General features: G+C 39.4%; 1 pseudogene; it reads left to right on the top strand.

Annotated features, from left to right (window-relative positions):
• The first annotated feature begins 727 nt into the window (after window positions 1-727).
• Window positions 728-26,029, top strand: LOC132347365 (nitric oxide synthase-interacting protein-like; annotated as a pseudogene).
• Window positions 26,030-27,737: the final 1,708 nt, after the last annotated feature.

The following is a 27,737-nucleotide window of genomic DNA, read 5'->3' as shown; positions in this document are numbered from 1 at the left end:
ACCTTATAGAAATCCTAAGACATCTCTAGTTCCAACTTCATCATTTCAGAGATAAAGAAGCCAAGAATTCATCCCACTTCCTTCAAGAAGAATCCAATCCTCAAGAGTTAAAGGATTTGATCAGTATCCAACAGTTAGGCACGCCCTTCATCATCCAGGCTTCCTTCTACCACTCCCCGCTTGGAGAAGAAAAAAAGCAAGGATGGGGCGTACAGTTAAGAAGATACTGTGATAATCCAGTGCTTGGACTAGGAGCTGACCATAGAGGAGCCAGGACAAACAGGGAAGCTGTAGCTGAACTCTGTTGGGCCAGTGATTAGCTCTAGAGACCAAGGTCAAGAAAAACACCTTATGATTCTCACAGAGCTGTCTGGGGCCATGAAGTGTCACTTCAACCTTTTCTCCAAAAGAAAAGAAAGACAAGAGAGAGGCTCTCCTACAATTCTCTGGTATGGTGAAGACACCACCATGTTTACTAGCCCTTGCTGGTGAGCAGCATGGGACAGCTGCCATATGAAATCCAAACATCTATCATGTCAAACATAATCACTACTCTGATTTTAGATAAGTTTCAGAGGGCAATTGATTTCAATTGAGAAAACACTCTCTGAAGGCCAAGCACCTCAAAGGTGTGTCAGGAGCTGAGAATACAAAAACTTATCTCTGTTTGAAAGTGGCTCACTAGCAGTAGTGAAAATCAGAAAAGTAAACAGTTGGTTTTAACGCAATGCACTTAGTGCTGCAACAGAACAAAGCACCAGAACCAAAGAGCATCTCAGATCCAATTCAACTTTTTGACTCAATCTACGTTTTAGCCCCTAAACCCAACCTGCTGAAGGATGAGGTCCAGGAAACACTTCATGGGCACATGGTGCCTGAACTTTGGAAAAAGAGGATGATTTACAAAACTGAACTGTGAGGTGGGCAGTGTTGTGAGGTGGACACTATATTGATTATTGTTACTTCTCCCAGTCCTCAGATTTGGGAATTTAGTGTACCCTTTTGTCCTCCCAAGTTTGGAATCAATGGAGAAATATGACACAGGAGATGGGCAGATGCAGATCACAATGCCATCCACATTATTGATAAAGCTGATTAAACAAGATGGCTTTGTATTTGTGACCGAAGTTGGCTTCCTACTGGAAAGCCTACTCACTTCCTACAGGAAGAAAGGAATTAAGGTGTGAAGGGAAACTGTGAGTGATCCTTCCATATTCTCCCCGCTGGAACATAAAGGCACGGTGCATGCTCCAAAAGTGTTTGTTGAGTGAATGGAATGTGTGTAAACATTTTGTCTGTTGAGCTTTCTGAGAAGCGAGGATGGCCATATTTTCTAGAGAACAGCTGCTCTGGTAGAGCAGGTATTGTTGTCATTCCTTGCTGGGAGGAATCAAAGGCAAGATGTTGTTCTGTAGGAGCTGCCATCAGTCAGAGAAAAGCACTACATTTCTGCCTACTAATTAGTGGTCCTATTTCAAATGACCAGCTGTCTTGGTCTCGCTTCTATGTGGCAGTGTCAGCAGTTTTGGGCTCAAAGTCTCTCTCTCAGTTTTCTTCGGTGCTATAACTTTATAACTGTCTCCATCTCTTTTCTCCTCTTCCTTCTTTCGTCCTCTTCTCCTTTCTTTCTTTCCTTATTTCTATATATCTCTCAGGCCACTGTTTTCCTTGCCTGTTCAGTGTGCCAGACATGGGCTATAACTTGCATAACCATAGGTTTGACATGACCCTCCCCATCGTTCCACATACCATGTGACTTGAAAGAAAATTATGATGCATTTTAGTGCAGAACTAATGCTACTGTTTTATCCAATGAGATGTTCCTCAGCACAAAATCCCTCATGCCATCTCTTTTTACCTAAGTATTCAAATGTATAGCGCTCTACATGGGACAAGACATCTTCTCCAATTTCTTCATGGCAATCACCTTGTGCTCTGAAGCACGAGATTCAGTTACCTATATCATTATCTTGGCCCGCATGGCTACAACTGTTATTAATGATCATAGAATTACCTACTTCTTTGATATAAATTCGGTCACAGTTATGCAGTTCCAATCACACATCAACCAAGTACATTAAAATATATTTTCCCAGCTTCTAGGGAATAAATGTCCCTTAACAAAATTTGCATTCCATTTAAGACAAATTTCAAAAAAAAAAAAAGAAAGAAAAAGAAAAAGAAAAAAAACACTTGTGAAATGGAAATGACTGAACAGCCTAGCTATTACCCAAATTAGGAAAATGCTTCAAAGAGGAAATAAGGTGACTCTAAATAAATGATATGTTTATTTTCTTTACTGTGTATTTGATCTAGGTCTCTATTTGAGGTGATATGTGTGTGTTATTTTTAAGAGACTTTTCTGAACTAGCCATGGATCTTTGCATTAACAGGTGGGAACACTGCCTTGAGGCAGAGGTCACAAGATGCATCACAATTAAGCCAGCACAGCAAGGACGGAATCTTGCCTACTGGTGTGATAGTGAAATTGCCTGTGAGGAGCCTGTGAAGTCTTTAAACCTCAGAAAAGGAAGCTTCCTACTGAAATCTCTTAAAAATCAATGTTACTTTGTACTCACTCTCCATGACATTCTGGAACTGCACAAGACAGTGATAGCACATACATTTTAAATTTTAGAAATCAAACTTTTAATCATTTCATTTTTCAGTATACATTTCTGAAAGATAAGGATTCTTTTTTTCCTTTTCTTTTTTAACATGACCACAATATCATTATCACACAGAATAAAATTAACAAAAATGTGTTAATATCAAATATCTTGTAAAAGATTTAAATTTCTAATTGTGTGTTAAATATCAATTCTTGATTAATGTTTGATTAAAACAGGATCCAAAAATGACCTAGTCACTGACTAATATGATTTTTCAATCTCTTCATATTTTAAACCAACTGCATAGAGGTTTAATTTACCATAACATTTACTCATTGCAAATGTACGTTGATGACTTTAGCAACTTTACATTGTCTCTTTTAATCTATAGGTTTCCCCTCCATCTCTGTTTCCTTTCATTTGTTGTAGAAACAGGGTCATTTGTTCCACAGATTCCCAGATTTTATCTTATTGAGTTCATCTCTCTGTATAGTTTTATATGTTTCTGTTTTTCATTGTTAGCTTTTAATTTACCATTTATATTTTTATAAATTTAGTTTTATAAATTTTATTAAAATAACTTTTATAGTTTTTAGTAAATTCATTATTTACCATAAATTGATAGTTGGCATCATTGGTATGAAGTACTACCTTTAGCTACAATATTCATAGATGGTGATGCGTATTTCATCTGGATGCATCCTCTTGTGATGTCAGCAGTGGTTGATGAATGCCTGCCTCTATTAATCCATTAGTGGTTGCAAAATGGTAATATTCTAAATCTATCATTTCTCCTTCACTTATTAGCTGAAAAACTGTCATAAAAAAAGTACTATTCCCCAACTCATTATTTAGTTACCCACTGGTACAGTTTATATAGGAAAGCCAGGATAAAATGCTTGATTTATTTTATTTACCAGTTTTCAAAGTAATGAGTTAGCTTCCAAGCACTGTCCAATAGTGAACAGTATTTTTTATTGATGTAATTTGTAGATTTTGAAATACTTGAAATGTTTTAATCCTTTGAGTTTATCGTCATCGTTTCTCAAATTGCCCTACCACCTGGTCAGTGGTATCCTCTTCATATTAGTTCCTGAGTCCTTATGATCCAACCTGAAATAAGATATTCCTTATCCAAACCTGGAACTGGCCATGAGAATCTCGACATGAGATAAGCATAATGATGTTCCAAAATCTTGAGGGTCTGCAATGTGATTTGCCTGCAAAAGCCTTCCAAAGGCATCCCTATGTGACACTTCAATGATTATATATCCAGGAGGAAGGACAGCTCACATTGCCCGCTGGACCTATTACAGAGTTTTCTTTCTCTTTCTTGTCTGAACCCAACTGAAAACTTGTAGCTTTTCAGCTTACTCTGTACATGGTTGTAGTAGCATACCACAATGAGACCTATGTTTCCTCCAGAATACAAAGAGGCCCATCAATTGCTACAGATATTTCTTAGTGGTAGGAAGCACCAGATGCAGCAACTTGCCCTTCACTTTGAAAAGGATATCCCGACAGCCTCAGATCAAAGAAACTTCACTGAGGTATGTGGTAGACAAAATAACGTCTTCCCCAAGATGTCCACATCCTAATGCCCCAAACCTGTGAGTATGTTCACGTGTCAAAAAGGACTGCAAGTGTGATTAAAGTAAGGACCTTGAGATAATTACACAGTATTATCCTCATGGATTCAATATAATCACAAGGGTTCTTATAAGAGGGAGACAGAGGGTTCAAGTCAGAGATGATGTGACAATGAAAGCAAAGGTCAGAGAGAGATGGAGGCAGAGAGCTTTAAAGATGCTGTGCTGTGGGTGTTGATGCTGGAGAAAGGGGGCAGTAACTACATGCTATCTTCTGAAGCTGGAAAAGGCAAAGAAACAGATGCTCCACTAGAGTATTCAAAAGGAGCACAGTCCTCACAGCACCTGTAATCAAGGTGCACGGACTTCCAGCGCAGTGAGATAATAAACCTGTTTTGGTTTTAGCCCCCTAAGTTTGTGGTAATGTATTACAATGGCAATGAGAAACTAATATTAGGTGACAATGAATTTGGTGGTGTGGGGGGGTTATTTTCCACCTCCTAAATGTCTAAATCAAATAACTAGAGATTTTGTTTCTTCCCGTTCATCAGATCCACGTATCACGATATAATCAATGTAAAGGAAGAGTGTGATGCCTGGTGGACTGGAATTGAGGCAAGTCCTGGTCGCCTAGATTATGACAGGATTTGAGAGTTGATAGAGCCCTGAGTTAAAACAGTAAAGGTGTATTGCTGACCCTTCCAGCTGAAAGAAGACTATTCCTAAAGGTCTTTACTAATGGGTACGGGTGAAAGAGCATTTGCCAGATAAAGAGCTGCATACCAGATGACATGGGATGTATCCATTTGCCTAGCAATGAAACCACATCTGGACCAACAGGTGCAATTGGGCTCATCATCTAATTAAGTTTACAATAGTCTCCTGTCACTCTTCAAGATCCATCTGTTTTCATCACAGGCCAGAAAGGTTAATTGAACAGAGTTGTATTATAACAAGGACCTACTGTATAGCACAGGGAACTATACTCAACATTTTGTAATAACCTATAAGGGAAAAGAATCTGAAAAAGAATATATATATGTATAACTGAATCACTGTGCTGTACACCTCAAACTAATGCGACATGGTAAATCAACTATACTTCAATTTAAAAACATAAAGTTGTATTAGGTATGACCACTCCTGCATCTCTTAAGCCCTTGTTGGTGACAATATTCTGCAATTCCCTTAGGAATGTGGTATTGTTATTATTATTAAACTATTTTGGTAGGGAGAGGGAATTTTAATGGCCTCCACTTGCCCTTTGCTACCTGTATTAGTTTTCCAAATGCGGCGTAACAAATGACCACAAATTTATTGGCTTAAAACACCACTCATTTATTAGCTTGCAGTTCTGTAGGTCAGAAGTCTAACACAAGATGGGTGGCTTCTCTGCTCAGGCTGAAATCAATGTGTTGAAGTGCATTCTCGTGTTAATTGCAAGATCGTCTTCCAAGCTCGTTCCTATTACTGGCAGGAATTCAGAGACTCTCCACCAAAGAACTCTTTAAAAATACCTCTCCTCACAACTGTTTTTATCGCAGCCTTGGTGAAGGAATTGTCTTCTGGACCCTCTCGGGGAACATGGTTGGGGGGTGGATAAGCAGATCTTACTGGAGAAATGTACTCCAGCATTCAGCTCTCCCTAAGCTTTTGGATTTCATCCTCTACAATATACCAGGAAGTTTTGGCATTTCTACTTGATTTCATTTTCAGTTTGACATTTCAACTTCATAGGAGATTTGGGGGTACAGCTTTCAAACAACCAAGCTGACTTTTAAAGAGACTCACAGTAGCTCAAAGTAACATACTGAATCCAGAATTACCATTTAGTAAGCCATCCAAATCCAACAGTTTATTCCTTCCACTCTCCCCCAATACGCTTAGGATCCATTCCTAATTTTCCCCCAGGTTAATTTCAGTATAAAGCGGCAAAACCGGGGCTTCCCTGCTGGCGCAGTGGTTGAGAATCTGCCTGCCAATGCACGGGACACGGGTTCGAGCCCTGGTCTGGTAAGATCTTACATGCCGCGGAGCAACTGGGCCCGTGAGCCACAACTACTGAGCCTGCGCGTCTGGAACCTGTGCTCCGCAACAAGAGAGGCCGCGATAGTGAGGGGCCCGCGCACCGCGATGAAGAGTGGCCCCCACTTGCCACAACTAGAGAAAGCCCTTGCACAGAAATGAAGACCCAACACAGCCATAAATAAATAAAAATAAATTTTAAAAGTTGTGTTATAAAAAAAAAAAAAAAAGCGGCAAAACCTTGCAATTCTTCTTTACATTGCACGTCCTCATAGGCCATAGTATGTGCCTTACCCTCTCAGGCAGTGTCTGGACTTGCATTTGGTTATAGGCCTAGAAGCAATGGAAGGTTTATGTACTGGGATTGAGAAGGAACAGTAGTCCCCGGCAAGGAACATATCTTCGAGGCCCATTTCAGGTTCTTCAGCCAAGAGGATGTTAACCTCCTCTGCCAGGAAGAGAAGACAGAAAGCCTGCTTCTGCTGGTAAAAGAGGCTCGGTAAAATTTAGGGGTCCAATATCCCCAGATTTATTGGAATCTGCGCATATGAATCCAGTTTCCGGAACACCATTCCTTCCAAACAAATGCCTTAACTGTAACATAAGAGACTCTGTGACACTGGTAATTCAACTGTGCTGTAATTCAGCCCCATGCAGGTTTAGACCTTGGATTTAACACTGAGAAATCTCAGCCATGAGGCTACAGGAGATAAGGGTTTCCTTCGGGGTGATCTTAGAGCTTCCTGGTTTCTTCCCAGACATTGAAACGGAAATTTAAAAGCCCTGAGCTCATAATTTTCTTCCCCTAAGTTCTCTACCACACTTAAAAGCGACCAGCTAACCCCATTATAGTCCTTACTTTCACTAAAGTTATTCCATGCCAGATTCCTGGTCACTCAAAGGCTTGCTTCTACAGGCACCTGATTATCACATGCTGTCGGATGAACAAGGTGAATTAGCAGAGGAACAATAACACGTGTAAGCTACCCCAGCTCATGCACCACTGACCTTCAGAGCAGACATGGCTGCTGATTCACTTCTGCCTCCCAAAACTCATGTCAATTTCTCCCGTTCCTAAGCTGGAACCATATGAAGAAGAAAATTCGTGGAAATTCAGTTCCCCCTTAGCCAAGATGACAAAACCACTACTTAAAGCCCCTTCCTGTGCCAGCCAGTGAGCTACATCTTGAAGATGAAAAGCTGAATGCCCCATTAGCTCTGGAGGAGATGATTCTGCGTAAAATGTGGTTGACAGACATAAAAAAAAAAAAAAATAGAAGATACATTCTAATACGATGTAGTCTGTGGGAGGATAAAGAAAAAACACTAGTACTTTCTCCCTCACCCAATCTAACACAAAATGAATCAATGAGAGTATTCACTGATTCACTGAACCCAAAGAACTCTAGGCTACATTCCAGGTTTTGGAATGTTGTCTTCTGAAGATTCTCCTTTTGCAATATTTTTTCCACATTCCATGTTTTGGAACGTCGTCTTCTGAAGATTCTCCTTTTGCAATATTTTTTCCACCTGTTCTTCTTGGGTTCCCATTGCTGCCCCCTCATAATTAACATCTATTATCAATACTTTATTTATGGACAGTTATGTGTCCACCTGACCGGTATGCTGTCCTCAGTCTCCCACTGTGATCCATCTGACATATCTCAGCAGATTGTTTTACTTTCATCTTGTCATTTTTCTGCTCAAAACCCATTAATAACCTACTCTCCAATCCCCATTCCCCATCTCCAGGAAAATGTCCTCACTCCATGTAGGGCCCTTTCCAACTTTTGTTTCATAACTAAACTGTATTAAAAAATCATCGCTTTGATAGGTGGTAAAAAGGCAGATCTAGCTAAGAGTAGCAAGGACTACACAAAAGACAGAATTTTGGCTCTGCAGGAAGAGGCTGACTAGCTCCGTAAGTCAAACAGTGCATAGGTCAGATTTTGCAGTTGTTGATCATACTGCAAGTGATCAAGTGTATTGTATAAGTTGAAGCAGGTCAGAGTTTGTGTCCATAGAATTTCACTAATACAAAGAGTGAAGGAAGCAAAACAGCTCTAAAAAGGCAAAGTCTAAAGTTCAGGAGGTCAGATTGTCAAAGATAATTGCACTGAAGTGCAGACACTGAGCTAAAGCCTATTTTTTCTCCTCTACACTTGACACAGCCTGATAGGGGGTAGCCAGCCCTGCTCACACAATTACCACAGCTGGAACGGAGTTAAGGATCTGAGGGCGAGGGGCACAACCAGGATGACCACGGGTCTCAGTTTGCATGGAGCATTCACATCCAGTCAGTAGCCCTGCCACGCTCAAAAGTGGCCAAATTTGGATAATAAATTATACGCTCATTTTACACTTAGATAATACCTCAGCTCCCACAAGACTGAACTAGTTTTGTTTATCTTACTTTCAAATTTTGACTTACATGAACTTGAATTTCTCTTCCTAATTTTCTTTTTCTTTCTGGTGATTAACACCTTTAACGTTCCAATTTACATTACAGTCCCTCATTATGTTCTGTAATGTTGCTACCCTGGGTTTTATTTTGTTACCAGTTGCAAGACCTTATGGAAGTTACTTAACCTATCTGTGTATCAGTTTCCTAATCTTTTAAGTGGACATAATAGGTATCTACAACATGGATTTGTTATGAAAATTAAGAGAGGTTAATACACGTAAAGTGTTCAGATTAGTGCCCTGAACCTAACATATGCTAAATAAATGTTTAACTTCATCAGTAGCAAGGACACCGACGATCTCTCTCTTTACCTGAACTCACATAGCACCCTCATGTGGCACTTCAATTGTTCGTTAAATCTTTATTTGTGGCTGTTTTGTTTTTTTAATTTAATTCTAGTCCTTAATAACAGGGACTATGTCTTATTTTTGTATTCTCTAAGAACCCACCACAACGCCTTGTAAAGAGTAAGAGCTCAGTAAATAAAGATGATTTACTTTAAGATCATCTTTCAAAAATAATTTGCCATTTTTAAGTAGAGCCCACAAGTAAAACAAGAACGTTATTTCCGGTGTGGGATTGCATCTCAAGGCCTCCATCTTGAGAATAAATTCCTTACAGATTGGGACAATGGGTGTAGATGTGAAAGCGATTTTTGAGCCTTGAACTAACTCCTAGGAAACCAGATGAAAGCAGGTGATTTTGTTTTTTAAATGAAATATTTAAATAAAAGTTGTTTGTTGATTTTTGTCTATTTCTCTTAAATTTGGTTTATCTCTTTAGATAATTAAATATTTTACCTGGTAGTTTCCAGGTAATAAAAATTTAGCCATAGCTTCATTCAATGTCCAGAAATTGGTACCAGTCTTAGCACTGTGCTAGGATAGTCATAGGATTAAAAACACAAAAGATAATTTCCCTTTCTTGAGAGACTTACAATCTGAAGAAAATAATTTTAAAATACAGTTTATATATCTAAATTTTAGCAATAAAGCTGTAAAAATATGGACATAAAAATAGGAGTCAAAGTATACACAGTCATAGTTCTAAGGATATTACAGATAAATGAAAAGCTACTATTTTATTTTCTGCACTATCCAATTTACTTCTAATTGCATACCTATTCCATAATTATTTTTTATCTTTCGAATCAAAGTACAAACTTATCAAGGACAAAAAATAGATATTCTCCCTTTCATTTCCAAAGAAGAGCAAACCTTAGTCAATCAGCATTAGAAGTTAGTTTAAAAATCCCTACACTGAGAATAAAGTCAAGATTCTTCATAGTGTTTTTAAATGTTACTGCTAAAATCAACACTTAGAACGACTTTCCCTGTGCTTGAAGAAAGGGGAGAACAGGTGTTGTTTCCTTAGTTCAGGAGGATCTGATTGTTTTTATACTTCTTGAGTTAATAAGAAGTGAACTTATAATCACTTGATTCAACATTACAAGTTTGATGTAAACTCAAATTTGATTTCCTGTAACACATATATGACAAGTTAACATATTCCCTACGATAAATAGGAAAACATGCATCACAGTCTCAAAGTTAAAGGTTATATAACCATGTCTCACTGTAGTTAAAATAGATTCTACAGAACTTCCACGAGAAGGAGGCTATTTAAATCCACATATGTCACTTTTCTTCCCCATAAAACACTGCTAAAACTATAGTAAAGAGGTAGATACTTAAGACACAAACCCCTAGAAAGCTAAATTCTAGGCCAGCAATGGAAAGAGCCAATCAATAACCAACCCGATTTACTTCCTCCAGAAATAGTGGTACCCACTACCTCTGAAGGTTAGGAGGGAGTTAAAGGGTGTTTACAGAGCAGCTACATCATTAGATCCCTTCATCAGTGGGGAATTATATCTCTCAACACCAACAGAACACTAGATGTTTAATTTCTGAAGAAGATAAACAGAGGGGCTCTCACAGGGCATGTTAGACCCAGTTGAGAGACTGTAATAAAAATGGGATAGGAGACAGAGAGGAAAGATTAAGAAATTCTTCACACCTAAATTTCAAAAACTGCATTTAGAATGGGAGTCAAGGTTGATTTTGAAGAAAGTATTATCTATTTCAGAATGTTTCCTCCTAGAATTTTAAAACCAGTGCATAAAATTAGCCACCCAACATCACTGTTAAAAGGTAGAAGTTAGAGGGTATTTTTACAAAAGCTACAAGTTCAGATATTTGTAACCTCAACAGTAGCCAAGGACTCAATTGCACATCTCTCCCACTTTCCCCAACACATCTTCCAGGTGCAACAAACACCCACCCACACCAGGGCGTCAAAGGTGAAAAAGCTGAGAGATGGAGAAGAAAAGATACTACAATGAAGGAAAAAATCATTTTAAAAAGTACGTGATATTAACAAAAACAGAAACTGTCCTAACTAAAATTTAATGATTTAATGAGGCTAGGGTTTTTTTTGTTTTTTTTTTTTTTTAATTAATTATTTATTTATTTTTATTTATGGCTGTGTTGGGTCTTCATTTCTGTGCGAGGGCTTTCTCTAGTTGCGGCAAGCGGGGGCCACTCTTCATCGCGGTGCGCGGGCCTCTCACTATCGCGGCCTCTCTTGCTGCGGAGCACAGGCTCCAGACGCGCAGGCTCAGTAGTTGTGGCTCACAGGCCCAATTGCTCCGCGGCATGTGGGATCTTCCCAGACCAGGGCTCGAACCCGTGTCCCCTGCATTGGCAGGCGGATTCTTAACCACTGCGCCACCAGGGAAGCCCAAGGCTAGGGTTTTTAAATATATATTTCAAATAATTTAATCACACCATGTATTCTATGACCAAATGGAACAGAATTAGAAATCAATAATAAAAGGAAATTAGAGAAATTCACAAACATATGCATACGAAGCAATATACTCCTAAAGGGATCAAGGAAGACATCGCAAAGGAAATCAGAAAATACCTGGAGACAAATAAAATCAAAACTCAACAAACCCAAACATAATGGGATGCAGCTAAAGAAGTGTGGAGGAAAATTGATACCTATAAATGCCTATATTTATTTTATTTTTAATTTTTATTAGTTTAAGGTATAAAACAGAGCGATTTGATATTTTTTAGACATTATGAAATGATCACCTCAATAAGCCCAGTTACCATCCCATCACCATACAAAGCTGTTATAATATTACTATGTCTCCTATGTATACATAACATTCCTGTGACTTATCTACTGTAACAGCTGGAAGTTTATACCTCTTAATCTGCTTCACCTATTTTGTCCATCCCTCCACCCCACCTTCCCTGCCTCTACAAACTATCAGTTTGTCCTCTGTATCTATGAGCCTGTTTTGTTTCTTCACTTGTTTTGTTTTTGAGATTCCACATACAAGTGAAATCATACAGTATTTATTTCACTTAACATACTACCCTTCAGATCCATCCATGTTGCTGTAAGTGGCAAGATTTTACTATTTTTATGGCTGGGTAATATGCCACTGTATATATCCATTCATCAAAAAAGGGACATGTACCCAGGCTTCAAACTATACTACAAGGCTACAGTAATCAAAGCAGTATGACACTGGCACAAAAACAGAAACATAGATCAATAGAACATAATAGAGAATCCAGAAATAAACCCACACACATATGGTCAATTAATCTACAACAAAGGAGGAAAGAATATTCAATGGGGAAATTCAGTAAATAGTTTTGGGAAAAATGGACAGCTATATGCAGAAGAATGAAACTGTACCACTTTCTTACACCACGTATAAAATTAAACTCAAAATAGATTTAAGACATGAATGTAAGACCTGAAACAACAAAAATCTTGGAAAACAACATAGGCAGTAACCTCTTTGACAACAGCCTTAGCAATATATTTTTGGATCTGTCACCTTGGGCAAAGCAAAGAAAGCAAAAATATACAAATGGGACTACATCAAGCTAAAAAGCTTTTGCACAGCAAAGGAAATTACCAACAAAATGAAAAGGTAGCCTACTGAATGGGTTAAAATATTTGCAAATGGTATATCTGGCAAGGGATTGATATCCAAAATATATAAAGAATTCATACAATTCAATATAAAAAAGCAAATAACCCAATTTAAAAATGGACAGAGGACCTGAAATAGACACTTTTCCAAAAAAGACATACAGATAGCCAACAGGTACATGTAAAGGTGCTCAATATCACAAATCATCAGGGGAATGCAAATCAAAACCAGAAGGAGCTATCGCCTCACATCTGTCAGAATGATTATTGTCAAAGAGACAAGAAGCAACAAGGTTCGGTGAAAATATGGAGGAAAGGAAACTCTTGTGCACTGTTGGTGGGAATGTAAATTAGTGCAGCCACTATGGAAAAAAGCATTGAGGTTCCTCAAAATACTAAAAATAGAACTACCATACAATCCAGCAATCCCAATTCTGAATATTTATCTGAAGAAAATGAAAACACTAATTTGAAAAGATACATGCACACCTATGTTCATTACAGCACTATTTACAATAGCCAAGATGTGGAGGGTATCATTTTCTTAATAGCTCATCCTTTGGTGCTTCTCTTCAAAGAACCTAAGTATTAGTTTGGAAGAGTGTTTTCATACAATTCTTCAAATTATCTTTGTTTAGGCTTGAACTTACTGAATCTTTTCCACCAAAACTCAAGAACCTGAGGAATAAAGGGAAGGGGTGGCAATCACACGGGGAAAATAACTTCCAGGAGCCCATCTGAATGGGAGAGTTTGCTCTTTACTCAAGGGTCATTTGGTGGCATGGAGAAGAAAGGAAACTGCTGATGTGAGACCTTTTAGTGGTTCAGATGCTGCCCTACCCCACTGTGTCAACATCTTAAAGTGCTGCCCTGGACAGAGTAGGGGAGAAATACTCTTCACTTTAATTTTGGTGCTTTGAAACAATCCCCTTTCATGGAGCCAGTAGGATTCTACATTCCATATACCTGTCTTGACTTATTATAGAACTCAAGAACAACAGTAAAATATGGTCTCAGTAAGGAATCTGCTCAAGATGTATAAGAAGGCAATGTTTCTTATTTTGTACTCTTTGGGTGAAATTGAGTCACTGAAGAAACTGTGAAGAGCACAGAGCTTTAATATACAGGGAAACTCAGATCTATCCTAAAAACTGGGGATTATTTTATCTGCAGATTGATGATTGATTATTTGGAAAAAGATGGAAGAATCTTTTCCCCAGATTCTACCTCGTCTTTGCAAATACTAAGGTACATGGTGAGTTCCTTGAGTAGTAATTCTGCGTTACTCTTAATATCCAAACAGCTGGAAGGAAATTTAAAGGTCAACTATTCTGATCACTCATGTAACATATAATAACTACACAGCATTCCTGACACACAGCCATAACTCTGCTAAAAATTATTCACGAACAGGAAACTTACTATCTCAAAAAGCCATTCAGTCCATGTTTGGGCACTCCAATAGTTAGAACAGACTTTCCGGACTTTCTCAGCATAATATCCATTTAATACCAAAGGTAGTACTTCTAAGGAACAGATAGCTAAATGTGACTACCTTTAAAAATAATAATAAATCTAGCAAAAATATCCTTGCATCTGTAAGGATAGGCTAGATTATGCTGCAGTAATAAACAACCCCCAAATCTTAGGAGTTCAATACAACAAAGGTTTATTTTGTTTACATGTTTTGCAAGTAGGAGGTACCACTCATCTTTGTCACTTGGGGATGCAGGCTGACATTGTCTCCATCTCTGCCATCATCACATGCTGCCACGATCAACGCAGAAGAGGAAGTTGCACAGTGGCTGCTGAAGCATTTATTTGCCCACAAGTAACATAATGGCTATTGCTCACGTTAAAGTGAGTCATATGACTGTGCTTAACTTCAAAGAGGGTAGGAAAGTGCAGAGAGCTCAAAATGTTTGGGGAGCAAAACTGATCATTACTTTTCTGGGTAAAAAGCGAAATATTACAGATAACATTAAATGACAGAGGACTAATTAGGTAAAACTACTCAAAATACACACGTCACAAAGATTTGCTATCTTTTACGTATGGAAAACTTTTAGAACTCAGTTAAAAAAAAAAAAAAAAAGAGAAAGAGCGTTAATTCCAATATATGAATGAATAAAGGGCCTGGAAAGAGAGGACTGAAAAGCAGAGAGAGAATATTTTAACAGATACGGCCAAATGCTCAACCTCACTGGTAATGGAAGACAGATACAGTACTTGTAAAAATAAAAGCTAATACTTTATTGAATAACTGCACTGTGTCAGGCACTGTACTTACAATTTATACACATTATCTGAATATTTCCCCAACCTTGCTACAAGGTGAGTACCATTTATTAATCCACTTTAGAGATCAGGCTTAGATCTATTAAATAAACTTCCTGGGGTCATGCAGCTTGCAATTATGGAGTTCATTTCAAATCCAGGTGTGTCTGACTCCACGATATGTACTAACCCCTAAGCCATATTTAAATATGAATGAAAATTATAATATGAATGAAAATTATAATTTTTAAAAGTTATAATGCCAGCATTGAAAAAAGAATGAAATCTGATGGATAGTGTAGGTACAAATTCTGAACATCTTTCCAGAGAATATTTAAATTGTAAAAAAAGATTCCCTGTGCATACTCTGAGTCATCAATTCTACTTGTAGTAATCAAATAGATCACTTAAAATATAAGGAAATAATCATAGTTGGGAGCAAAGACACACTGTTTGAGGGCCAATTCTGAAAGCAGGAGCAACAGAGTTCCCGTCCTTATGGCACTTTCAATCCTGCAGTAATAATGAAAATATCAAAGTCACTCTCCTCATTCAGAAAAGCTCACGCACAGAAAGTACCCACTAAACCACATCTGTGCTATCCATTGTGTCCAAACTAGATTCCCTGCACAAAAAATCTAATAAACTCATTTGGTTTTCTTGTGTGATTTGCTCCCACTTTTTTGTCAATTCTACTACGTAAACGTTTCACCACTGCTCAGATTCCACCAACATTTACTGAGCGCACTGTGTAAGGTACTGGGGAAAACTAGATAAACAGATAAACCACAGCTCCTCTTTTCAAAGTGTTTAGCCTAGTGGAGATTTTCCACACAATATGGTAAAATGCTCTGATATTACATATTACCTGGGGTACAAAGAGACAGGGAAGGCATCTACCCCATCCTCAAGCAGTGAAGGAAGACTTCCTGGAGGAAGAGGTGAATGATTTATTAGAGGTAATTTAACTGAGGTAAGGATAGGTTTGAGTTAGCCAGGTGAGAAAGGTTAACAGTCATTCAGGCCAGGGAAGCAGAATAAACAAAGCCATAGAGGCATGAAATGGCATCACAGGGGTTCACTGTGCCAAACTTTTGTGGTCTTATCTGTGGGTGTGACTTTGAAACTCCTGGTGCTAAACTCTGGAGGAGAAATAAAATAGGAAAACTTGCACCTTGTTATCTCTAGCCTGTTAGTAAGACTGTCATTCAATGAAAGATTAAAAAATTGTGTCTCATGACTATATTTTTTCTTGTCGCCGCTCGCCTTAAATTCAATACAACACCACGCATGTTGATTTGGGATGTGAACGTGCTATATATTTAAAGAAAAGGGCAGGCGGAAAATGTGAGGTGATAAATCAAAAGCTACCAGAACCTCTGCACTTAACGGGCAAAAACAGGAGGTCCCTTTTAAATGCGAATGTTGTTTACTGATATGACGAATGGGCTTTAAGTTCCATTCCTCTGAGCGTTCTTTTTATTATGACTATTAAACGATGGTTTCAAATGTGCCGCATTACTTCCCACTGAGACTCATTCCAGGGGTATGGAGGTGAAAGGCTGCCCAGCCTGGGAGAACTTTGCTGGCTTTTCTCTAATATGCAGTGTCCGCTGAAAGCACTGTTGACTCATCAAGAGCCTATTCTTTGTAAGAAAGAGAGCATTGACCTTAAGGAAGCAGAAGAAACATGAATTTTAAAAAGGTACCCAAGACAATTACAAACTGGGATCATGAAGAAACTGTACACGTGGGATTAATATGACATAGTGAAAACCATTCTCCAATTTCACAGGTATCTTTGTGGAATCATATAGCCGTTTATATAAAAATTATAGGAGAATACAGCCAGATATTTACAGTTACTTAAAATTTTAATTTTGAGACAATTGCATATTCCTACACAGCTGGAAAAAGTGGAGCAGCTCTTTTGCCCCTTTTCCCCTTTGCCCATTTCTGTTCCCCTCTAACCTTAAAAGAACTTAATTATAGGAATGAGATCACTAAGCAATTGAAACTAACTTGGACTTTAGCTCTCCTGAAAGCACACCATGCCTTGTCTAACCTATTGATTCTTTTCCTAGATAAAAAAGAAGTAAGAATGAGGAATTAAGTGGTTAAAAACTGACTAGCTCTCCATCCCCCAACATCCCCCTCAGGCAGATCACGCAGGCAAGATAACATCTGAAGGAAGTCAGCCAGTCTGCACTCAATGGAGAATGATGCAGAAGCCAACCTCCCGCCTCCATGATTCACTGAGATTCTCCCCCCCTCATGTTTCCCTTTAGAAACTGTCATGGCTGAGCAGAATTTTTGGAGTTGGTCTCTGGACACGAGTCCACCATCTCCCGAGGTCGCCGGATTTTCTTATTAAAGCACCTTTCCTTTCTACTGACACTTGCCTCTCAAATGACTGGCTTATGAGCAGCGAGTGGCCGAAGCTGGGTTTGGTTACAAAAGTAGTATAGAGAGATACCATGCCCCCTTTACCCTGATGCTCCCAATGATGACATCTTCCGAATCTCTAGTACAATGTCACAACCAGGATACTGACGCTAATGCAGTCAAGATACAGAACATTTCCATCACAAGAAAGATTCCTCAACTCGACCTTTTATAGCCACACCCACTTCCCTCACATTCCCCTCTACACTCTACTCCCCCCCTCCTCCACTGTCTTTAATCTCTGGCAACCACTGATCTGCCCTCCGTTTCAGTAATTTTGTCATTTCAAGAAAGTTACATAAAGGGAATCATACCTGGTACAATTCTTTGGGATTGACTTTTGGCCCAAGCATGATTCTCTGGAGATCCAGCTAAGTTGCTGTGTGTATCAATAGGGTGTTGCTTTTTACTGCTGAGAAGTATTTCATGGTATGGATGTACCACAGTTTGTTTAATCGTTCATCAACTGAAAGACAGGTTGTTTCCAGATTCTGGCTATTACCAAAAAAGCTATGAAAACTTTTATCAGTTTTTTGTGTAAACATAAGTTTTCTATTTCTCTTGAATAAATATCCAGGAGTGCAATTGCTGGATCATACAGTAGTTGGATGTTTAGTTTTTTAAGAAACTGTCAAATTGTCCTCCAGAGTGGCTATACTGTTACATTCCTCCCAGTAATGTATGAATGACGCAGTTTTTCTACATCCCTGTTAGCATTTGGTGTTATCACTAATTTTTATTAAAGTAACTCTAATAGTAAGTAGTTATATCATATTATGGCTTTAAGTTGCATTTACCTGATGGACAATAATGTTAAATATATTTTCTCGTGCTTTTCTGTCATGTGTACATCCTCTTTGGAGAAATGTCTCTTCAAGTCTATTGCCCAGTTTCTAACTGAATTATTTGTTTGTTTTTACTATTGAGGTTTAAGAGTCCTTTATATATTCTAGATACTCATCTTGGATAGTGGTTAGCAAATATTTTTAGCTTCTTTTCAGCCTTTTAACAGCATGTTTCATAGAGCAAAAGTTGTTAATTTGATCAAGTCCAATACACCAATTTTTCTTTTTATGGGTAGTTCCACTGGTGTCAAGTCTAAGGACTCCTTGCTTCACCCTAGATCCTAAGGATTTTCTATATTTTTGAAAAGAACTCTTATAGTTTTACATTTTATATGATACATTTATGATACACCTTGGTTTCAATTTTTATAAGGTACGATGTTGAAGCTTTATGATTGTTTTCTTGCTTATGGGTGTCCAATTGCTCTAGTACCATTTGTTGAAAAGGCTATCCTTCCCCTATTGAATTGCTTTTGCAAATCTGTCAAAATTAGTTGGGCTTATTTGTCTTCGTCTATTTTTAAACTCTTCTGTTTCACTGATTTACTTGTCTATCCCTTTTCCAAGTAGCTTTGATCACTAAGCTATTATTAATTGAGTAGACATTCTTTCCCCTTTATTCTTCTTTCTTAAAACTGTTTTAGCCATTCTAGTTCCTTACCTTCCCATTTAAATTTCATGGTTTTTTTCTACATACCCCCCCAAAATCTTGTTAGGATTTTAAAAGAAAGTGCATTAAACCTGTATATCAATTTGGGAAGAACTGGAACCTTTACTATGTTGAATTTTCCAATCTATCAACATGGTATGTCTCTCCATTTATTTAGCTCTTTGCTTTCTTTCATCACCCTGAGGCTCTCCTGGTTTCTGATGCTGAGGCAGATAATACTGAATCTTAATTTCAGGACTTACACCACAATAATGTCCAGTGTTTTTAGTTGTATTTCATATGAGAATAGGGAAGAAAAACATCTACTTCATGTTCCTGGAAGTGGTCTTTATAACTTAACCATACAATTGCTAAAGAAGTTTTAACCTCTGCACTAGTATGCCACAGAGCACCGTGATATAGCCCAACTGTTCTCTCCCTCTAAGCAAATGATATTGTTGTCCATATTTAGCAAATATTTAACTCTTGTTTATAGTATAATTCACTCCTTTGCGCCAGTGCTAAGTCACCACCTACTTACCCCTCTAATATTTTTCCATTTTTCCCCCAAACCACTGGAAACTTTATTACAAAGAACTAGAGGGGCTTGTCTCGTTTTGCAGTCTGCCCACTGCAGAACTACAAATACTTGGGGAACAAGAAGCTGATTAAAGATCAATCTTTTTTTTTTTTTTTTTTTTTAAATTTTTATTATTTATTTATTATGTTTATTTTTGGCTGTGTTGGGTCTTCGTTTCTGTGTGAGGGCTTTCTCCAGTTGCGGCGAGTGGGGGCCACTCTTCATCGCGGTGCGCGGGCCTGTCACTATCGCGGCCTCTCTTGTTGCGGAGCAGAGGCTCCAGACGCTCAGGCTCAGTAGTTGTGGCTCACGGGCCAGGTTGCTCCGCGGCATGTGGGATCTTCCCAGACCAGGGCTCGAACCCGTGTCCCCTGCATTGGCAGGCAGATTCTCAACCACTGCGCCACCAGGGAAGCCCTAAAGATCAATCTTAAATGAAGTAAAACAACTTTGGAATCTCAAAGGGAAAAGAACATTTAATTTACCAACCAACCAACAAGAAAATCTACTTACAATTTTACAGAATCCCTCAGTTTCTCAAAAAGCGAGGTCGTATTAATAACAGCACACTGGATTAAAGACTAACAGTTAATCAGCATAAAGCAAACATATAATGGTAACATTTTTGGTTGAAGAGAGCTATTAATTGATGCCAAAATTATTTTTAGGTGCTATTTAAGAGTCAATTCAAGCTGAATCTGCTAGAAGATATGGATTTTTCCTATTTATTTCTCTATTTATTTACTTAGTAAAATTGGTATTAACAAGGAAACAACTTTATTTTAACATGCAAAGTAACATATTCTCCTTCTAGCGTATGATGATGATATAAAACCCCAAAGAATAAAATGTTCAAGGCTAAACTACATTAACAAGAGCATTATTAATCCTGGAAATTACAAAACCTGGATCTACAAATAATAAGTAGTCAAATTTAATACTTTTAATTTCATAAATGTTAAGCTGTTCCTCGAGAAAAATATGGGAGCAAAAAAAGGAAGGGAGGGAAAGAGAGCAAGAACAGAGGGGAAATACTGGCTGTAGGAATTATCTAGTCTACAGGCAGATTTAAATGCAGCTGTTTCTGAGTGCCAGGAACCAAGCACTATCTTGGCAGGAAGCATGTGCTCAACATATGTTTTCTGACTACGGGCAAGTTGAAAAAAAAAAGTAGTTTTGCCTCCTCTTCTCTGAATTGTCTTTCTTCTGAGGTCTGATGAATTTCAGGGAAAATAACATTGTCACTTTTAAGGTATTTTGAGATTTCCTCCAATTCTTGACTTTAACATTATATTTTCTTCTCTCTTTTTTTAAGAATCCCCAAGCTTTCCTTACCTGGTTCAATATGAGAATACCTATAGTACCTCATCTTCTGTCAAAGTAGGAAGACTTAACTGAGTGGACAGTAGCACCCTGAATAGTGGGTTTAGGGTGCTACTGGGTAACTGCATGTCACGTTTACTATAACCATGAGATAAATATGACAGGTATAAGGCATCCATAATTTACAACGGGGACAGAAGCAGAGAGAGGTTAAAATGCCAAAAGGAGTACAAACAACTGAATACAGACCAAACTCTAGCCTCTTGACTCCCTACCTAGAGTTTTCTCCCTCTAGATTCTTATTTCTTTAACCAAGAGAGGAGAGAGGGGACTCCTGGAAAGGTCATAAGGATTCTGAGAGGCATCCTGGAATCCACACATATAAGCACTAATCACCGTCTGAAGACCTAATAAACATCTCGCACGTGTATGTACAGCCGTTCTCATACACACACCCACACACACACACGTGCATTTTCAATTACCTAAATATAAGTTCACTTTAAGATGTTACTGAATACCTATTGCTTATGTATATTCCAAGGTGTTGGGGAGGAAGAAAATTTCCTTTACCCTTCTAGATTCTTCTGGCTGGTCTAAGAATCAAATCGACATGAGACAGCTTAACAGGAAAAAAAAATCAAACAAAAGTTTAACAATATGTATACATGAGAAAGATCCAGGAAAACCAAGTAACTGGCCAATCTGGCCAAAGCCCTCACCTTAAATACCATCCTCAGCTGAAGACCAAAGAGGATGCTGAGGACGAGGAGTCAGTTATGGGAGGAAAAGCCCAGTAAACAAGGGTAAGGTTGGGGCTTCCCTGGTGGCGCAGTGTTTGAGAGTCTGCCTGCGAAGGCAGGGAACACGGGTTCGAGTCCTGGTCTGGGAGGATCCCACATGCCGTGGAGCAACTGGGCCCGTGAGCCACAATTACTGAGCCTGCGCGTCTGGAACCTGTGCTCCGCAACAAAGAGAGGCCGCGACAGTGAGAGGCCCGCGCACGGCGATGAAGAGTGGCCCCCGCTCGCCGCAACTAGACAAAGCCCTCGCGCAGAAACGAAGACCCAACACAGCCATAAATAAATAAATAAATACATAAAATTAAAAAAAAAAAAAAAAAAAACAAGGGTAAGGTTGTTATATAAATTTAAGGGTAAGGTTGTTATATAAATTTAAGGGTAAGGTTGTTATATAAATTTAAGTCTGTGTCTTCTCCACTGATAAGAGTTTCTAGAGATTTGGTCATTCTCCTCTTCCAGGTACCAAGAGGGAGACACTCTTACAAGTGGAGATTTCCCTTACAAATATAAATGTTTCTTACAAAAGGGTAACTCCTACTTGATGTTCAGTTTTTCCCATGTCTGCTGTATCTTAGAAAACAAGGAGTTTCAATTAATTAATATGCCAAAGAGACACATTGTAGGGTGGTAAATTCTGCTCCCCTACAAAGGCAATACGAACTAAAAGGCACTGGAAATCTTAAATGAATACATTTTTTAGTGTCAAAGAGGGTCTCTAAACTTAAAAAGCAAGGGAACCCACGTTGCAATAATTTTCTGTAAATAAAGGTGCTCACAAATTAGCACCTGGAAGCGGGAGCAGAATGCTGAGATCTGGTGAGGGAACCCTTGTCAACATTCTGCTTCCCGTGATATCCTATGTACTACACCCAGAGAAAAGAAAGGATAGACAGGGAAAGGATTGTACAGCTCTTCTCTACGCTAGTTCCAAAAAAGGCCAGAAGGCAAGGAGTTCTCCTGGTTTGTACTCAGTTTACCAACGCCCGGAATATGTTGGTGGATTAAGTGTCTCTTCCTTTACAAATCTGTTTTACAGAAATAATAATGGGCTGCAAACTATACCCAGCAGGAACAGAAAACCAGCCATAAGACCGGCAATAACAATAATGCCACATTTAAGCAAGGCACCCCCATAAAACCCCAGAAACACAGGGACAATTCTAAATGACCCATTAATATTTTCGCTCTACCACACAGCACATGTCTCCTGTGCTTAAAACATGTTTGAACATTAACAATGACAGCTGCATCTTAAATTTAGTGGCATCATTTAATTTTAGGTGTGCCCATTAGTAGAGGATTCAAGCTACCCTGTCTCAAGTGAATTACTGGGAAAAAAAAAAAAAAAAAAAGGAGAAAGGGGGCTCCTGCCTGGGCTTTGTGTTCACAGCAATTAGTTTTAACTGTCTGGAATCTGACTTTAAATAATTTTATAGCTTGGGCGAGATCTCTGCCATTTACCATGTGTGCCCTTCCTATTTTTATGGAAACCAGGACCTCATTCTGAAGCTCTTGCCTGTCAGAGCTGCAGGTGAAGGCCAGCTGGGGCCAGCGGCACTTTGTGTGAATATTAGCATCTGAAGAGGGTTTCTGGAGGCCTTGTGTCTTTGGGGACTTAATGCTCTAGTCAGATGAAATAGCCTTGCCTCTAAGTTGCCTTGCCCGCAAATACAAATCCTTAGGAAATGAGCAGTCTGGGCCTGGTGGATGTACTTGTCTTCAGAAAAGGGTCTGGGTGAGGTTTTAGGGTAAGGGGGAATGAGAGGGAAAACGGGGACAAGGCAGGATGTCAGAGGCTGTGTGCTCTGGCAGAGTGACTGAAGTTCATTAACAATTTTCTCCACAGCTGTGTGTACAAGATTTCATATATGACACATGCTGCCCTTGATTAATGGGTGTAACAGTATCTCTGTGATGGGAAATGCTGGCCTGTGGAAAATCATAGCATATCACAGTCTGCCAAAAAGATACTTGTGAAAATCTTTCCTGCGTCAAATATTAATGCAGACTACACACAGAGAAATCGAAGACTAATTAAGTCCTGCACTAAAGGAAAGAGAGTTAATCCAGTTTCCAGTATCCTGAAACCTGTAATCCTTACGAAGGCAAATCTTCCAGGAAGAACACCAAAAATGACACACGTGAAAAATCTTCAGATCCAGGGGAAGCTTTTTATAGGAAGAAAAAGGTTAGCAGGCTTGTATTTCCACCCGCCCACTAAAACAAAGAGGTGTTTCTTGACCTTTATTCCTACCACCTACCTGACAATCACACCCAATCTATTTAAGACTCTACCTAATTGAAGTCTTAGGGTCACAAATAAATCATTAGCACATTCCAATTAATTGAAAATAAGAAGTCTGCATTTGGTAGATTCAGAGTTATAAAACCAAAACTTCTATTTCTGTAAGGAACTTTAGTGGTCATAAAAACAATTTCTCCTTATCTTGCAGGATAAAACTGAGGGCTAACATGTGGAAGCAATTGGAAAATGCCCAGATTCGTTGGGGACTGAATGCCAGGTGATACTTGAATAGAAAAGGGAAGAAGGTGACAGAGTATGTTTTGAGTACTATACAAGTTTAGCATTTTTGCCTTCTTAATTAATATCTTTAAAAATCAAAAATATATAGCATACAGAGTTTAAACAAGTATAAGCTGAAGAACCTTGACTAGTCCACTCATCTTTGGAAGCTCTCACTCTGACACTCCCTGATGACACCCTTCTCTTATTTTGTGTTATGGAAGAAGGGGCAAGGAACTCTTCTGAATTTTGTTTTCATCCTTCCTCTGTTTTTATTTGGAGTTTTATCACTTACATGTTCTCCAATTAACAGGCATGATTTCATACTATATGTATTAACAATTTGCTTTTTTCACTGTTTTTGAGATTTATCATGTTCATGTTAATTCACACGGCTACATTAGTTTTCACTGCTGTATAATATTCAAGTGTATAACGGTGTCATACTTTATCCATCCTCCTACTCTGTGAATAAATGAAACCTAGCTATTTGGGCCGAGAGCTAGGATGACCTGAGACAACATTAGTTGTTTGCTCAAGAAGAGCCTCGTGCAGAAAGATAAGACTACGACCTGAGAAATAGCTTCACTGGTATGGTCAGGAAATTCTTGCAATTCACCTTATCCAGGCAAATAATTTGCATATTTGGAAAAACACCTCTTTTAAAAGTACAAGAGTCTGATCATCTGGACACAGGGTGAGCTTATCAGAACAAAGGCATTTAAAAAAATTACTCTATTAACCCCAAAGGCAAGAAAATAGGGGAGGAGGATCCAAGCAAAGATGGGACAAATAGAAAACGACTAGCAGGATGGTAGATTTAAATCCAACCCTGTCGCTAATAACATAACATGTAAATTGTCTAAACATAAAAAACAGAGACGGTCAAACAAGGTAAAAAGCAAGAACTAATCGTCATCCACAAAATACCAACTTTTAATATAAAGAATAAATAAGTTAACAGTAAAAGGATGGAAAAAGATATAGCACGAAAACCCCAGTCAAAAGAAAGCTGGCTAAATTAACATAATACGCAATTCTCTGGTTCCTTTCTGGTTTAAGGGCACATCTGAAGAAGCCAGGAAGAAAAAAGGAGTCGTTTATAAAGAAGATGCAGCTCTGCAACAGCAGCACTGCAGGGCCCGTACACTCACCATGACAAGGAGGACACAGAGGCCTCAGGCTACGGAACCCAGAACGTTCGACTGGGCCGGGATGCTGTCCAGGACTTCGACTGCGGCGGCCTCACACTGCAGCCCTGCCCCGACCTCACCATCACACCAGACGGCTTCCTGGATGAGTGAAGCAATCCTGGAGTACATTTTGCACCAAAAGGAGAATGCCCAGCAGATGAAGGCCGGCCAGAAGCAGCTGGGCAACCTGCGGCGCGAGGAGCACGAAGAGCGGCAGTGGCCGGGGTGAAAGACCAGGTGCGGGGCTTCCTGGAGCGGGTGGCCATCGTGAGCTGGCCCCTCAACCCCTTCACGCCCAGGGCTGCCTCGGGGAATGGCCCAAATGATGCCTGACCCCGGGGCAAGCGCAGCCCTGCAAGCAAGGACAAGGGCAAAGTTCTACCCAGTTTCTGTCACTGACCCCGGAGTCCAAGGCCACCACGCTGTAGAAGCTGTCGTGTACAGTGACCTGCCCCACATCGCAGCAGCTGCTATGCACAACGGCCCTGACGCGCCTGCGCGCTTCACGCCGCTGGGAGGCTGTGTGGACCACGTGGTGCTCGCCACGCACCGTGACCTGGACAACCCAACAACGCCACGCCTGCGCAGTCCTGCAGCCCCTCCAGGTGCCGCGGTCACCTTTGAGTGCAGTGGAGAAGCTGATTCAGAAGGACGTGATGGACGCCGTGAGCAGGAGGAAGCTCACTAACCAGATATGCTGGCTGCAGCGGGACGCCACCGGCTTTGCAAGATGAGAAATCAAATCGCAGCCAGCGATGTAGGCCTGAGTGTGCTGGAGACCAAATAAATGGGCCGAGACGACAGGGAGAAAACCTCTGGAACCAGATTGCCCGAGTACAAACCCTGGTTCGCTGCTAACTAGCTTGAGTAAATTACCTTAACCCTGAGGGGGGGGGGGGGGGGGCGGGGGCGGGGCGCCAGGAGGGATTGGTTCCAGGACCCCTATAACCAAAATCCACCTGAAGATGCTTGAGTCCCTTATTTAGAGTGGCGAAATATTTGCATATAACGTACACACATCCTCCCATACACTTTAAATCATCTCTAAATTACTTATAATATGTAATACAATGTAAATACTATGTAAATAGTTGTCTGTGCTCTGTGAATTCAAGTTTTGCTTTCTGGAATTTTCTGGATTTTGGGGGGAAAGGGAATGTTTTATATCCGGGGCTGGGTGAATCTGCGGATGCAGAACCTGCTGACTGTAGCCTGCTTCTCAAAGGACCGATGTGAAGATTAAATGAGTAAAATAAGTGATTAGTACAGTTCATGGCACATAGTAAATACTCAATAAATATTAGTTATTTGTATTATTAGTAGAGGACATTAGTAGTGGACATTCCTGAATTATCTTAGACTATGATAGGAATGCATCAAATATTGTACTCTTAAGTATGACACATGATGTTGGTTTACCATAGAACTATTTATCAATTAAGAATACTTGCAGCTTATAGAATTTTTAACATAGTAGTTTAAGCAAGCAGCCGATTTCCTACTACCTACAACACGGACAGGGATTTGTTACCTTGGTAAACTGGCTCTTGCCTTTAGATTAGCTAGTCCCTGATAGCATCTGTGGTCCATTTTGGCTCAATTGCTTGCCCTCTCAGCAAATGAGCTTTCCAGGTTACAATTCAACAAGCAGAAAAATGTGTTCTCAATTTAAGATGTAAACCCTTAACCTCTGAGACTGACTTCTGAGCTGCTTTCTTCGCCTCGAGTTTCTTCATTTCATAATTTACAAGAAAACTGAAAGTGAGGAACATCTTATATTTACTTGGTTCACATAGTGAACAGAGAGCTAGCTAATGCTTTGAGGGCGAAAGGACACCTCACTTGAAGAGGACATGACATTGAACACATGATAATTCAAAACAGAGCAGGCCTAGATATGGTTTTGGCCTCTCAAGGTAGAAGAGATGCCATCTAAGGGGACGAATGTTGTGTTTACATCTTGATATTTATAATACTATTGAGAAGATCTGTGAAACAGACAGGAGGAGGGAGGGCAGGAAGGGAGGTTTCAGACTGGAGATAGAATCCGGTTTAATTTGAGCAGCCTTGATGAATGGCTTAGAAGTGAACTGCAAACTGACCAAAATCTTTCTCTTGGTGTTTCCCGTGTTGCTCAAATCTCCACTGTTTCAAATGCTCAGCCCCTACCCTGTCAAGTGATCCCACAATGATCGTCCAACAGAAAGAACAGAAAAACCTAATATTTATAAAAGTAGAAATGGCCACTACCAGAAATGTGATATGTGATCACAGTACCTCAATCAATGGCATGGATCTAGACTAGCTGTGTCCTGAAAGGGTAATGATCTATCCCCCAGCTTAGACTGGAGAACGACCACAGTGGTGGAGCTGAAACTGAGACCTCCTAGTATAAAACCGTTGAGATGGCCCAAGGTAACACGCTTAAAAGACAAGGTGGCC

This window comes from Balaenoptera ricei, chromosome 14 (genome assembly GCF_028023285.1).
Source record: "Balaenoptera ricei isolate mBalRic1 chromosome 14, mBalRic1.hap2, whole genome shotgun sequence".
Lineage (NCBI taxonomy): Eukaryota > Metazoa > Chordata > Mammalia > Artiodactyla > Balaenopteridae > Balaenoptera > Balaenoptera ricei.
Note: the sequence above shows the minus strand (reverse complement) of the source record. Positions and strands in the feature narration are given on the sequence as shown.